We start from the raw sequence: 14,325 nt of genomic DNA, 5'->3' as shown, positions 1-14,325 counted from the left end.
CTATACTTAATTTCACCTCAAGGTGGACCGCAGCGAGGAATAAGTGCCAGAATATCTTGCTTCGGCGGTCTTCAAGTGTTAAAGCGAGAATGAAACTATTCTTTTTATTTTTAGTAAATGCCGCTCAAGGTTTTTTGCTTTACGATCATAAGCTACAAAGTCTCTACTATTGCTTTTATCACGGAATATTAGTCGCAAAAAAAGGTTTAACGAATAACCGGTGTTCTTCTCAACTTGTATCTAGAACAAACGGCCACGTGATACGGTGCTGATTTTGCATATCGCCCCAATATTCATTATAGTCACGCGCTTGGGTTGACAATATACAGGGCGCGAGCTGAGGGATAGACGTTCAGGGCCAACCCTAGAGGTGGGTGATTCGGGAAGGGGGGGAGTCACTCAGGGCGCCATCAAAAAAGACGCGCCGCCGCGACCTTCGTTTAAACTTTTTTTCGCGCTTATGTTTATTTCTTACACGGCGCACGACATTACGCTTTTCGCTCAATCGCCGTTCGGTTTTGAAATGCGATTCTCGTCTGACAAAACTAGGGAGTATATTTGAGTTGGCCGACAAAAGTAGTAGTTTGGTTATAACGGATTCTACGAAATACCGCTGCCATGAGAATGTAACAAAAAAAAAAAAAAAGAAAAGTTGCAGAAAGAAACGAAATGCTCTGTTGCTGAGCGAAGAGTACATTTTTTTTTTTGTTTTTGTTTTATACGCAGTGTAATAAAGCAGGAGCAGTTGAAGGTACCTGAATTAGAACTGACATCTGCTGCTTGTTGGTGTTTTCGACGAAAGGAAACGCTCGGCTGCAGCAAAGTCAAATAAATCATGTAGGACTACAGGGTGCCCCTTCCAAAATATTCGCGAGTTTTTTTGCCACTGCAAAAATAAACTACTGATCTTCGAACGCTCATTCTCTGCCGAAATACGGCGCTGGCGGTCACCAGATACCGAAGTTTAGGGGCAAACGGTTGTCTAATTCAAAAGATAGTAGCAATTTTCTAAATGTGTTCAATAGAAAAATGACGAACGACAGAGTCATCGAATATATATGTGAGAAACTTGGGGCTGATCATGCTCAAGACGTGAGTTAAGTAGTACTTTAATAGAAACTTAATGAGCACGTGATTCTCATTATAAATGACGGCGCCGTTAGGAGGCGGTGCGCGTGGCTCGAAGTCATAGAGAGGAATGGCGGTTCTTTTGTTTGCGGGAGAGGAAGGCGGCATTTCCAAGAATGTGCTCCTGGCTTGGGTTAGACCCCTGAGAACTTTCTTGGCGATGAGAACATCGGGGCCGTCGAGTAAGCCCTGTCTGGAAACTGCCTGGCTCGCTGCCGGAACGTACGGCATGGCAGCTAACACATAGATACCGAAAACAGAGAAAAAGGGGCCCCATTTTTTTTTGCTACTTTGAAAAAGTTACCTCTTTTAAATGAGGTAATGGTTAGTCCTGACACTTTGGCATATGGGTCGGACCATGCAGCAGCTCTACGTTTGGTGAAGAATGAGTCTATGGCGATGCGTAGTTTGTATTTGGAGTAAAAAGAAACAACATTGGACTTTTTTGTGTATGTGTGCGTGGGGATGGAGGGGGGGGGGGGGGGGCGGCGCTGGTCATAAAAAGAAAGTTGCAATGTCGTGCCCGAACGATCAATTCAGCCATGCCAGCACAACCTGGTGGGTAAGGTGGATGGTTTGTCCAGGATTTGATCTTTAGAGGTTTCGGGAATTTTTTTTTTTTTTTTTTGTGGGGGGAGGGGGGGTTTAGATGTTTTTGTAGCTTGGGGGGAGGAGGGGTTGTTATTCTCCTATGCTGCTAATAGATGTCGGCCTTATAATTAGAAACCTTGTTAAATTAAGTCAACTAAACCTAAATATCGAAAGGTAGTTGCTACTAAGACGACGGAAAAAATATGGTTACTTATATTTATGAAACATATTCAAAATTTAGTTAATGGATAATTTAGTCTTGACAATATATATATATATATATATAGACAAAGAAAATATAGCGTAGGATTCCGAAGACTATAAAGTAATAAAGTCGCACTTCGAAACGTTGTTGGAGTTTTAAAGCATTTAGTGAGTCGACGTTTCGGCCTGAGACAGGCCTTCTTCAAGACTGGTTGCCAGAGTCGGTTACAGGGTTGTTTTCGCTTTCCCCACCCGGGCCACGTCACCTGTCAGATCACGTGTGAAAATGCCCGAGTAAAAGAGCCCAAGTGAAAAAACGCTGCTGTACTCCCCCCACTCCACGCACGGCCGCAGCAGACGCCGCCAGCCATCGGAGCAAACCAAAGGCCACGTCAGACTTCGTGACCCCAGGAACGTCACGTGCGGAAGGCGCAGTAACGTTCACATAGTTGGATCGGCCCAGATGGCCAGCAACGCACGCCGCGGACAAACGCAAAGTCAAACAAAGCCGAAAAAAAAAAAAGAAAAAAAAAGGGAGGAGTGTAATAAGCGCACACAGTAAATAACGCCAAAACGCATAGAAAAAAAAAACCTACATAGAGAAAGAAAAGGTGAAATAAGCACACAGAGGAAATCAATGCCAACGCGCATAGACAAGTCCCCTGCATTAAAAAATAAAGACATATAAAAAAAGCGCACGCATTAAATTAGGCAAACGCTCGGCCGAAAAGCATAAGCAAATCTCCTGCAAAAAAAAAAAAAAAAAAAAAGCGTAAATATAACAGTGTTAACCACAGTCCCAGAACATTCAACAAGGAGCAACAGGTGGAAGATGCCTGTTGAAGGTCATGACCCATTGAGTCATCGGCAGGTTATACAGAAAGGTATACGAAAACATTAAAGGGTTGAACGAATGGGATTGAATCAGCTACAGTTACTCCGCTACAGGGGGATCAAGGTAGATTGCATGCATAGATGACATTATACCTGGATCTTCATTAATACCGGCCCGGATTGAATTAAATTTGTAAATAAGATACGATTCTCTCTGCTCGCGATCACGGTTGCTTTTGAAATTGGATTGTAAAAATGTAACGTCCAGTTTGTCAAACGTGTGTTTAGGTAAAGCCATATGTTTTGAAAGGGGGAGTTTGGGAAATGAATTTACATGCGCCCTGTGGTTGTTAAACCTCAATCGGAAAGGTGTGCTGGTTTGGCCCACGTACTGCTTACCGCAGGTGCCACATGTGAGGAGGTATATCACATTACTTGTGCTGCAGTTTAAGTTTCCGTGGATTATGTAGGTGAAATTGGAATTCGTACTCTCTACCGTGGTTTTAGGTGTCACGTGTTGACAGACCTCGCAATTTGTTCTTCCACAAGGGCGACTGCCAGTGCTTTCAGTGTAGGTTGTCTTTGACCTAACTATGGCGTCCCTAAGGTTGCGTGAGCGTCTGTAGACCACTCTGGGAACGGAGGGGATAATCCTTGCGAGGCGTTCACTTTGTTGTAAAATGTTAAAATGTTTTCTTAATATGGGTGCGACATTCGGAGTCTTATTGTCGAAAGTTAGTACGAGGTTCGCCCGACGGTCCTGAGTCTGAGGGCTCCGCTCACTCAACAAGAGGCCACGATCAAGGACCTCTGCCTTATTGATCGCATCGTCTATGATTTTTTCCGGGTACTTCTGTTCTTTCAGGACTTGGCGTAATTGATCGGTGCTTGTTTTAAAATCGTCGTTGTTTGAACATATACGTTTAAATCTATGAGCCTGACTATAAGGTATGCTATTTTTGCAGTGCCGTGGGTGGCAGCTGTCGTAGTGCAAGTATTTCTGACGATCCGTAGGTTTTCGGTACAGTTGAGTGGCCAATTTAGAGTCATTAATTAGCACTGTTGTGTCTAGAAAGGTAATTTCAGATTTTGAGTAACTATGTGTAAAAGAAATGGAGGGGTGCGCATAATTAAAAGCTCTAATGAACTCTAGAAGCTCTTCTTCCGAATGCGACCAGATAAGAAAGATATCGTCAATGTATCTTTTATAGAAAAGTGGTTTAAGTGAACGCGATGCCAAAAAGTTGGATTCTAAATTTCCCATAAATATATTAGCGTAGTGAGGTGCCATCTTCGTTCCCATTGCAGTGCCGCTGGTTTGAAGGAAGAAACTTCCATTGAATTCAAAGCTATTTAACTCAAGCACCAGTTTCGAGAGAGTAGCCACGACATGCTTATCTGGTAAATCGTCACTCCTGTGAGTGTCGTACGCATTCACAAGGGCCTCTATGCCATCATTGTGGGGGATGTTCGTATATAAAGACGACACGTCCATTGTAACAAGGAAAGCATCTCTAGGAATATTAATTTTAGAAATTTCTCTAAGGAAGTGGTTCGTGTCCTGAATGTAAGATGGGAAGCTGGGTGGGATGTTCCTAATCAAGCTATCAATATAGCTAGATATTGGTTCGGTGAGGGTTCCTGATCCAGATATAATGGGACGGCCTGGGTTCCCTTCTTTATGAATTTTTGGTAGCATGTAAAATCTACCTGGCACGGCGTTTTTAGCAGTTAATGCCTTTGCCGTATTTTCGGTAATTTCCCCCTGTTCTACCAGCTGGCCCAGCTGCTCCCGTATGATGTCGGCATGTTGCCTGGTCGGATCGTTTCTGAGATGACAATAGAATTTTGCATCGTTAAGTTGTCTATTGCCTTCCTGTAAGTAATCGCTGGTGTTAAGAATGACTATGGCGCCCCCCTTGTCGGCAGGTTTTATCACGATGTCGTCTCTCTCGCTAAGGGACCTGAGTGCCCTCCGCTCTGGAGCGGAGAGGTTGTAGTGGTTAGGCTGCTGTTTTCTGAATGCCGCTACGATGTCTTTCTGAACAGCATTAATAAAAATGTCTAAATGCTTATCTCTGCCAGTTTTGGGAGTCCAACCAGTCGATGTGGATGGAAGAGCAGACGCGCCTTCGCGGGGCCTGTCGAAAAAGAACTCCCGAAGTCGAAGGTTGCGAGCAAAATTGTCTAGGTCTTGAAGCAAAGAAAATGCGCTTATTACACTCCTCCCTTTTTTTTTTTGTTTTTTTTTCGGCTTTGTTTGACTTTGCGTTCGTCCGCGGCGTGCGTTGCTGGCCATCTGGGCCGATCCAACTATGTGAACGTTACTGCGCCTTCCGCACGTGACGTTCCTGGGGTCACGAAGTCTGACGTGGCCTTTGGTTTGCTCCGATGGCTGGCGGCGTCTGCTGCGGCCGTGCGTGGAGTGGGGGGAGTACAGCAGCGTTTTTTCACTTGGGCTCTTTTACTCGGGCATTTTCCCACGTGATCTGACAGGTGACGTGGCCCGGGTGGGGAAAGCGAAAACAACCCTGTAACCGACTCTGGCAACCAGTCTTGAAGAAGGCCTGTCTCAGGCCGAAACGTTGACTCACTAAATGCTTTAAAACTCCAACAACGTTTCGAGTTATTACTTTATAGTCTTCGGAATCCTACGCTATATTTTCTTTGTCTATTCTTACGATGGACGCCGACCGCGCCACTTCGAAGTTGATTGGTTGGAAGTTTCCAACTCATGCTCCAACAACCGCTATTATCGGGGACTCTCAAGTTAAATATTTACACCACCACTTCGACCCGTGCAACGAGGAATCGCCCGCCTTCATTTCCCAACGAGGAGCGTGCATCATGGACGCCAGGCATCTGTTGGACTTCGTGCCCCGAGGTGCCAACCGCCTCATCCTGCACCTGGGGACGAATGACCTCGCCACCGTCGGCGTCTCTTTGGCACTAACCAGGTACCGTAACCTGTTAAAACTGGTTCGCGAGCAACGTCCGGACATCGTAAACGTGTACGTAACCTTGGTTTTGCCTCGTGCTCCTAACCGGCGCCGAGGCTCTTCGAATTGGAGTTACGTGGCAAGGTTCAATTCGGAGGCGCGGGGCTTCAACAGTGGCCTCCGCCACCTGTGCCACCAGACACTTAACACGTTCTTCCTGGATCACTGCCTCGACCATCTCCCTATACGCCTTGTCATGGCGGCGGATGGCGTACACGCGAGTTTCGCCGGCGTATCCTACCTGGCGTGGAACGTGCACCGACTACTCCAGCGATGTCACCGCCGGGGAGCTCACATGTGGCGGGACCACGCCACCTCTCGAGACACCACCAACGACCCCGACTTGAGCGTGGCGGCGGGCCCCCTGCGGGATGCCGCTCCTTCGGACGACTGTACCCATACATCGTTGCACCTTCGGTGCCCGGTCCCGGCGGACTTGCCGGACCCTGGATTCGGCGGCGGTCTCGCAGAGTTCCCGCCGCTCCCGTCCTCGGCGGTCGTCCCCGAGTGCTTCGCCCAGTCGGACCATGGACTCGCCTGCGGCTCGTCGGCAAACGCCACCCCTCCGCCGTCGGAGGACAACCCCAAGCGTCCCGCCCTGGCGACCCGCCCTGCGGGGCGCGTGAATCGCATCCCTAGGCCCACCCTTCCACCCAGATACAACCTGCGGAGGACATTCGGCGACGTTGTCCGTCCCCAGCGGGATTGACGACCACCGCGGGACACATCCCGAGCTCCCCCTGTACTGAGTGAGACCCACGCAGACCGCGACAACTTGCCATCTCGGACTTTTTTACAACTTAGAAAATTAGCTGACAAAAGAGTACGCCACGATTTGCATGCCGCATACCTTAAATATTACCTTTACGCGCGCATCGCCCCTAAAGGCTTACAAATTACCTTGAAGCCTAGCATGACAGCGCTGTCTCAGAGTGAACTGGAGAGATGGAATACGGTTCTTACTAACACGTCTCTCGAGTTGGTGAGGATAACTATTGAACATTGCGAAACAGCTTCAACCGCGGTTAAACAAGCGGAACGTAATTTACTCCGCGATCGTGATTTAGCACAGCATGAAACCGTGGCTTTAAAAGTGTTTGAAGAGAGAAAACGGGGAATGCTCAGTGAGGTAAAGGAAAACAAGTTGACTAGGGACAATGTTGGACCTCTTCCGGCGGGTGTGTTTGAACGCAACGTGCAGAGCTGCAGGGCCGAATCCCATAACGCAGTTAGCTCATCAGACGTAGAACTACCCACTCGGGATCCACCGAGGAGAGTGTGCGAACGAGAAACGCAGAATTGTATTCCCGAATCCACTAACATAGTTAACTTATCAAACATAAAACTGTCCACCCACGAGTCGTCGCTCCTCTCGCGGGGTCTCAACTTCTGCCCCACAACAGGCCGATATGATGAATTTTCTTTGCTTCAAGACCTAGACAATTTTGCTCGCAACCTTCGACTTCAGGAGTTCTTTTTCGACAGGCCCCGCGAAGGCGCGTCTGCTCTTCCATCCACATCGACTGGTTGGACTCCCAAAACTGGCAGAGACAAGCATTTAGACATTTTTATTAATGCTGTTCAGAAAGATATCGTAGCGGCATTCAGAAAACAGCAGCCTAACCACTACAACCTCTCCGCTCCAGAGCGGAGGGCACTCAGGTCCCTTAGCGAGAGAGACGACATCGTGATAAAACCTGCCGACAAGGGGGGCGCCATAGTCATTCTTAACACCAGCGATTACTTACAGGAAGGCAATAGACAACTTAACGATGCAAAATTCTATTGTCATCTCAGAAACGATCCCACCAGGCAACATGCCGACATCATACGGGAGCAGCTGGGCCAGCTGGTAGAACAGGGGGAAATTACCGAAAATACGGCAAAGGCATTAACTGCTAAAAACGCCGTGCCAGGTAGATTTTACATGCTACCAAAAATTCATAAAGAAGGGAACCCAGGCCGTCCCATTATATCTGGATCAGGAACCCTCACCGAACCAATATCTAGCTATATTGATAGCTTGATTAGGAACATCCCACCCAGCTTCCCATCTTACATTCAGGACACGAACCACTTCCTTAGAGAAATTTCTAAAATTAATATTCTTAGAGATGCTTTCCTTGTTACAATGGACGTGTCGTCTTTATATACGAACATCCCCCACAATGATGGCATAGAGGCCCTTGTGAATGCGTACGACACTCACAGGAGTGACGATTTACCAGATAAGCATGTCGTGGCTACTCTCTCGAAACTGGTGCTTGAGTTAAATAGCTTTGAATTCAATGGAAGTTTCTTCCTTCAAACCAGCGGCACTGCAATGGGAACGAAGATGGCACCTAACTACGCTAATATATTTATGGGAAATTTAGAATCCAACTTTTTGGCATCGCGTTCACTTAAACCACTTTTCTATAAAAGATACATTGACGATATCTTTCTTATCTGGTCGCATTCGGAAGAAGAGCTTCTCGAGTTCATTAGAGCTTTTAATTATGCGCACCCCTCCATTTCTTTTACACATAGTTACTCAAAATCTGAAATTACCTTTCTAGACACAACAGTGCTAATTAATGACTCTAAATTGGCCACTCAACTGTACCGAAAACCTACGGATCGTCAGAAATACTTGCACTACGACAGCTGCCACCCACGGCACTGCAAAAATAGCATACCTTATAGTCAGGCTCATAGATTTAAACGTATATGTTCAAACAACGACGATTTTAAAACAAGCACCGATCAATTACGCCAAGTCCTGAAAGAACAGAAGTACCCGGAAAAAATCATAGACGATGCGATCAATAAGGCAGAGGTCCTTGATCGTGGCCTCTTGTTGAGTGAGCGGAGCCCTCAGACTCAGGACCGTCGGGCGAACCTCGTACTAACTTTCAACAATAAGACTCCGAATGTCGCACCCATATTAAGAAAACATTTTAACATTTTACAACAAAGTGAACGCCTCGCAAGGATTATCCCCTCCGTTCCCAGAGTGGTCTACAGACGCTCACGCAACCTTAGGGACGCCATAGTTAGGTCAAAGACAACCTACACTGAAAGCACTGGCAGTCGCCCTTGTGGAAGAACAAATTGCGAGGTCTGTCAACACGTGACACCTAAAACCACGGTAGAGAGTACGAATTCCAATTTCACCTACATAATCCACGGAAACTTAAACTGCAGCACAAGTAATGTGATATACCTCCTCACATGTGGCACCTGCGGTAAGCAGTACGTGGGCCAAACCAGCACACCTTTCCGATTGAGGTTTAACAACCACAGGGCGCATGTAAATTCATTTCCCAAACTCCCCCTTTCAAAACATATGGCTTTACCTAAACACACGTTTGACAAACTGGACGTTACATTTTTACAATCCAATTTCAAAAGCAACCGTGATCGCGAGCAGAGAGAATCGTATCTTATTTACAAATTTAATTCAATCCGGGCCGGTATTAATGAAGATCCAGGTATAATGTCATCTATGCATGCAATCTACCTTGATCCCCCTGTAGCGGAGTAACTGTAGCTGATTCAATCCCATTCGTTCAACCCTTTAATGTTTTCGTGTACCTTTCTGTATAACCTGCCGATGACTCAATGGGTCATGACCTTCAACAGGCATCTTCCACCTGTTGCTCCTTGTTGAATGTTCTGGGACTGTGGTTAACACTGTTATATTTACGCTTTTTTTTTTTTTTTTGCAGGAGATTTGTTTATGTTTTTCGGCCGAGCGTTTGCCTAATTTAATGCGTGCGCTTTTTTTATATGTTTTTATTTTTTAATGCAGGGGACTTGTCTATGCGCGTTGGCATTGATTTCCTCTGTGTGCTTATTTCACCTTTTCTTTCTCTATGTAGGTTTTTTTTTCTATGCGTTTTGGCGTTATTTACTGTGTGCGCTTATTACACTCCTCCCTTTTTTTTTTTTTTCGGCTTTGTTTGACTTTGCGTTCGTCCGCGGCATGCGTTGCTGGCCATCTGGGCCGATCCAACTATGTGAACGTTACTGCGCCTTCCGCACGTGAAGTTCCTGGGGTCACGAAGTCTGACGTGGCCTTTGGTTTGCTCCCATGGCTGGCGGCGTCTGCTGCGGCCGTGCGTGGAGTGGGGGGAGTACAGCAGCGTTTTTTCACTTGGGCTCTTTTACTCGGGCATTTTCACACGTGATCTGACAGGTGACGTGGCCCGGGTGGGGAAAGCGAAAACAACCCTGTAACCGACTCTGGCAACCAGTCTTGAAGAAGGCCTGTCTCAGGCCGAAACGTCGACTCACTAAATGCTTTAAAACTCCAACAACGTTTCGAAGTGCGACTTTATTACTTTATATATATATATATATATATATACGTTTGCGGTACATATAAACACAGTAAAGGTCCTTAATATCTTAGGGAACCTGAGTTATTCTTGGCGGGTCACAAATCAAGCTTCATGTCAAGGTTTTCGTCATGGCGAAATATTGGGGATGCAATTATGACATAAACGAAAACTTTAATTATTTTTTCTAAAGCTGGCGCCGAAAATTCTAGAAAATTCTAACAAAATATTTAAAAAAAACGACGTTTTATATACAGTTTTTACATAACTTGTCCGTGATCGCCACACATCGCAGTCCTCTACATCAGATGTTCCCGTCCTCCCAGTACCGCTCTGTCATGGTTCTTGTGACTTGTCTTTGTTGTGGTACTTATAGTTCCTGCAATGGTCGCATGTAGATATACATAACATAAAAACATCCTAATGCAACCCGAGTTTCAAAAGAAACCTTTACGAGGCACGACGTGTGTTTTTTTCCGGATATCATAACCTTTGTTGATAAACTGGCACTACTTGTCCATCTCATCCGTGGCGTCTCTAGTGGTGTGAATGTTGGGGACTTCCGAGGAAACTCATTAGGACATCTACATGGGCGGGTGTCAGACGAGACCTTTCTGTGGTAAGGACCCTCTTCATGGTTGAGAATGTTCTTTATAATCCAGCAGTTCCAACGGGAAGAAGCGAGATCTTTGCTGCAGCAGAGAGTGCGGGAAATGACGATAATGCAATCAATGCAAAGATGAAAGCAAGCCGCACCAGAATAACAATAATAATCCCTGGACAAAGGGAATCAGGAGAATGGACAAAGATCTTCAAACGGAGCTGGATGACTAGTGCGAGACTGAAAAGATCCACCTGGTCCTGGTATGGAACCAGGGACCTGTCCATTTCCGGTGGAACGCTCTACGAAAACAGTCGGTAGCGAATTCCACTGGAAATAGAGAGGTCCCTGGTTCGACTCCAGGACCAGGTGGATTTTTTCAGTCGCGGACCAGTCACCTAGCTGTGTTTGTGTCCTTTTCCCCCCTGGTTTTCCAGGGGGACATAGGGCAGAAAACATGGCCTTCCTCTCGACTCCGCATGCAAGTGCCAGCAGTTGTTTCTGCGAAAACAGATCGCCGGGATATCTTCGGTTGATCTTGTAGTCGCTGACCACGACTTTTTAGATCGTCCCACACACACTCTTAGAAAAAAGGGTCAGTATAGTCCTCCCTAAAGGGAGGAACGCTCTTGACACATATGTTCCTTCAGAAAGGGAGAAACTTTCGTCCCTTAAGCAGGGGAGGAAAAGTTCCTCCGTCGACTGCATCTCATTATGGCGGCCACGAATCGAGCAAATCGAGCTCGGTAAGGCTTAACGAGAACACTAAGTCTATTGCACGAAGCGAGAGGAGCAGGAAATAAAAACGTAACACGAGCTTTCCGCGAACTGTATTCATTTCCGAAGTTTCTTTACCCCTGCAGGTAAAGAAACTTACGTTTCGAAAGCATGCAGTCACTCAGTCTTCTCATCGTCAGCACTGCGATGTTCAACGGAGACAACCGGCACTCAGTTCGCGCACTTTATGTCCTACCTTTGCTATTCCTCGAGCCACAATTCCATCGTCAACCGTTGCGTCAACCGCACATCACGGAGGAGTGAAAATCATTCGCCCGCAAAACCAAAAGCCGCTCTCAAAAAAAAAGCAAATCCGAAGCAACCTCTTGGCTTATCTCAGCACGGTAACACGAAATTATGGCGTAGCCGCGTAGCGTAAAAGGATGTTAAATCGCTTGCCACCAGATGGCACGGTTAAGCAGAGTAATCGCACGTAGCTAGGCTAGGTGGCGCTAGGTACCGCCCAATTCATGTTTTTACAAAAAAATATTTTTATTTCCTTACGCCACAATTGCGTTTCCTTTTCTTCGGAATCTCGAACACATCTAGACACGTTGCGCACACTACAAACATCAGGTCAACATATATTGAACGCATACACAGGAATCGCACATACAAACATCAATACAACAGCACACTACCCCGCTCACTACCGAGCCTTGCGTTTCCGTCTTTTATAGTGGTCGTTTTGAACGTACGGAATTTTTCGGTGACTCCCTAAGCAAAAAAAATTATTCCGAACATGTTCATTTTTTTCCAGCAATGTCATACATCTGAGGCTATTTTTAATGGCTCAGGGGATGAATCTCTTATTAAAAAGGAGACGCTCGATCATGCCATAATTATTTGAAAGCCCATAAATCGAGCCGCTCCAATGTGGTTCCAAGCCATGAGTTTGTTTTCCCGCATGGCCCTTCGTAGCCAGTATTTATACTGTAGTGTTCGTTTTTCTATTTGTGCTGTTCGCGCAAAGCTGCAATTGCCGTCTTGAATTAATCTCTGTAGAGCGGATATCCACTCAGCTGGAAGTGATGCTTCACGGGCACAGAAATCGCTTTTCGATCAACTTGAATGCAGTCAAAGCCGCGACTTGCGACAACTCTTAAGTGTACGGAGCTGCGCCGTTGCGAGCTCGAAAACTTCTAGCGCTCATCCCAGCGCGCCACTTAGAGGGCAGTTTCTACAGGAACCGTAATATATTTAAACAGTAAAATAAAGGATAGCGTTTTTTTGTTTTTTTTTTCGATTTTGCCTGTCTTTTTTTTTTATGCTAAACTTCCATTATAAATATACGTACTTTCCGTCATACTTTCGTAGTGTTGTCTTTTCCCCAGAGCGCAATCGCTCTCGGGGACCGACAGTCACATTGGCCACTGTACGATAGGAGCTTACCGTTCAGACCAGCGTTCCAACATGACTATCCACACGTCGATCGACTGCACCTAATCCCTCAAGAGGTTTTAAACTCTTTAATGTAAAGCGGAATGTCATCCTGCGACGCCCCGGCCCCTCCGATAACGGCCCGACCAGCGGCATCAATGCCCGACAGTTTACGTCATCTCGTCTCGTTGTTACACCACTGATACGCGAACACACGGTCACATCGGCGATAATTCCAGTCTTCTGTTCACAAGCCACAACACTGCCATCACGATGTCGCTGACACGCAGAAATACAGAACCACGTTGACGATGTTGCAGACACGCAGAAATACAGAATCACGTTGAAAGCCGGTTGGCACTCGGCACGGGACAACGGAACCGAACTCAGCACGGAAGGCACCCAGGCAGCCGGCAGGAAAACCTGCCTTCCTTGGACGCAGTTCTCGCAATTTCCATAACGTCGAAAACATCGACACAGTTCCTCGTGGTTTCGCTGCTGTAGTTCCGCGTCTGTCCCGCAAATTGGAGACGGCCGTCTTACCCAGTGTATGTAGCGCTGCTGGCACTGCTCCGGAACTTCGCTGTTTCTAGCGGCTTCGTTAGCTCGTTTGATAAAATTACTGGTAGAAACGTCAATGCAACCGAAATGTTCTGCACGTTTGGACTAGAAGACGGAATTACAGGCGGCCTTCGCTGCCGCTGAAGCTCAATCAACTCAACATTAATTTATTAAACAACGTGCGCCTTGTGCTCGAAAAACGAAACCGAAAGAAGATGGGTCGGGAGGGCGAAAGCTTTCTCCGGCCTGCCTGGAGGAGGAAAACGTCTCGGAGAATAATAAGGACTTTAATTTTCCTTTCATCGGTCTGGGTTTGTTTATGTGTGTTTTGGTAAACAAAAATAAAAAAAAAAAACTTTACAAAAAAAACAACAAAAAAACAAAAAAACAAAAAAAAAAACTTTTCTGGGGATCGAACCGTTGACCACTTGGTTAGGAGCGCGATATTCTACCCCTGCGCCAACTGAACAAGGAGGAACCCGCCCGCCTCCTTTCATCTGAACTGCCGTTCCTCCCTTCTCTGGGCAACTTGTCCCCAACAAGGAGGAACAGTCGCTTTTGCTACCTTTCTCCTCCCTTTTTTCTTAGAGTGCATCTTTGATATTTTTCTGAAATCTGGATTTGCGTCTCTTGATATGAACATTTTTTAAAAATCTTTCTAGCTCTAGAAACTCGTCAGAAAGCTTTTTCTGCATGTTGTTTACAAGTTTTACTTTGTGCGGTAAAGGTAGACTTTGGAGATTTTTTCCGCTGGCCTTGTCGTCATCCTCCATTCGCACTTCATTTCTTTGCGCTTTTTGCACGAGTTCTTCTTTTTCCAACTTGAGACTTCCCACACTGATGTCTCCAATCGATGACACGAGTGCCCGGGGGTCGCGGTGCATTATGGCAGTAAAAAATTGACTACGTGGAGGATTTGGTTTTCGTT

The sequence above is a fragment of the Ixodes scapularis genome, unplaced genomic scaffold (assembly GCF_016920785.2).
Source record: "Ixodes scapularis isolate PalLabHiFi unplaced genomic scaffold, ASM1692078v2 PGA_scaffold6__148_contigs__length_123643588, whole genome shotgun sequence".
In the NCBI taxonomy this organism is placed as follows: domain Eukaryota; kingdom Metazoa; phylum Arthropoda; class Arachnida; order Ixodida; family Ixodidae; genus Ixodes; species Ixodes scapularis.
Note: the sequence above shows the minus strand (reverse complement) of the source record.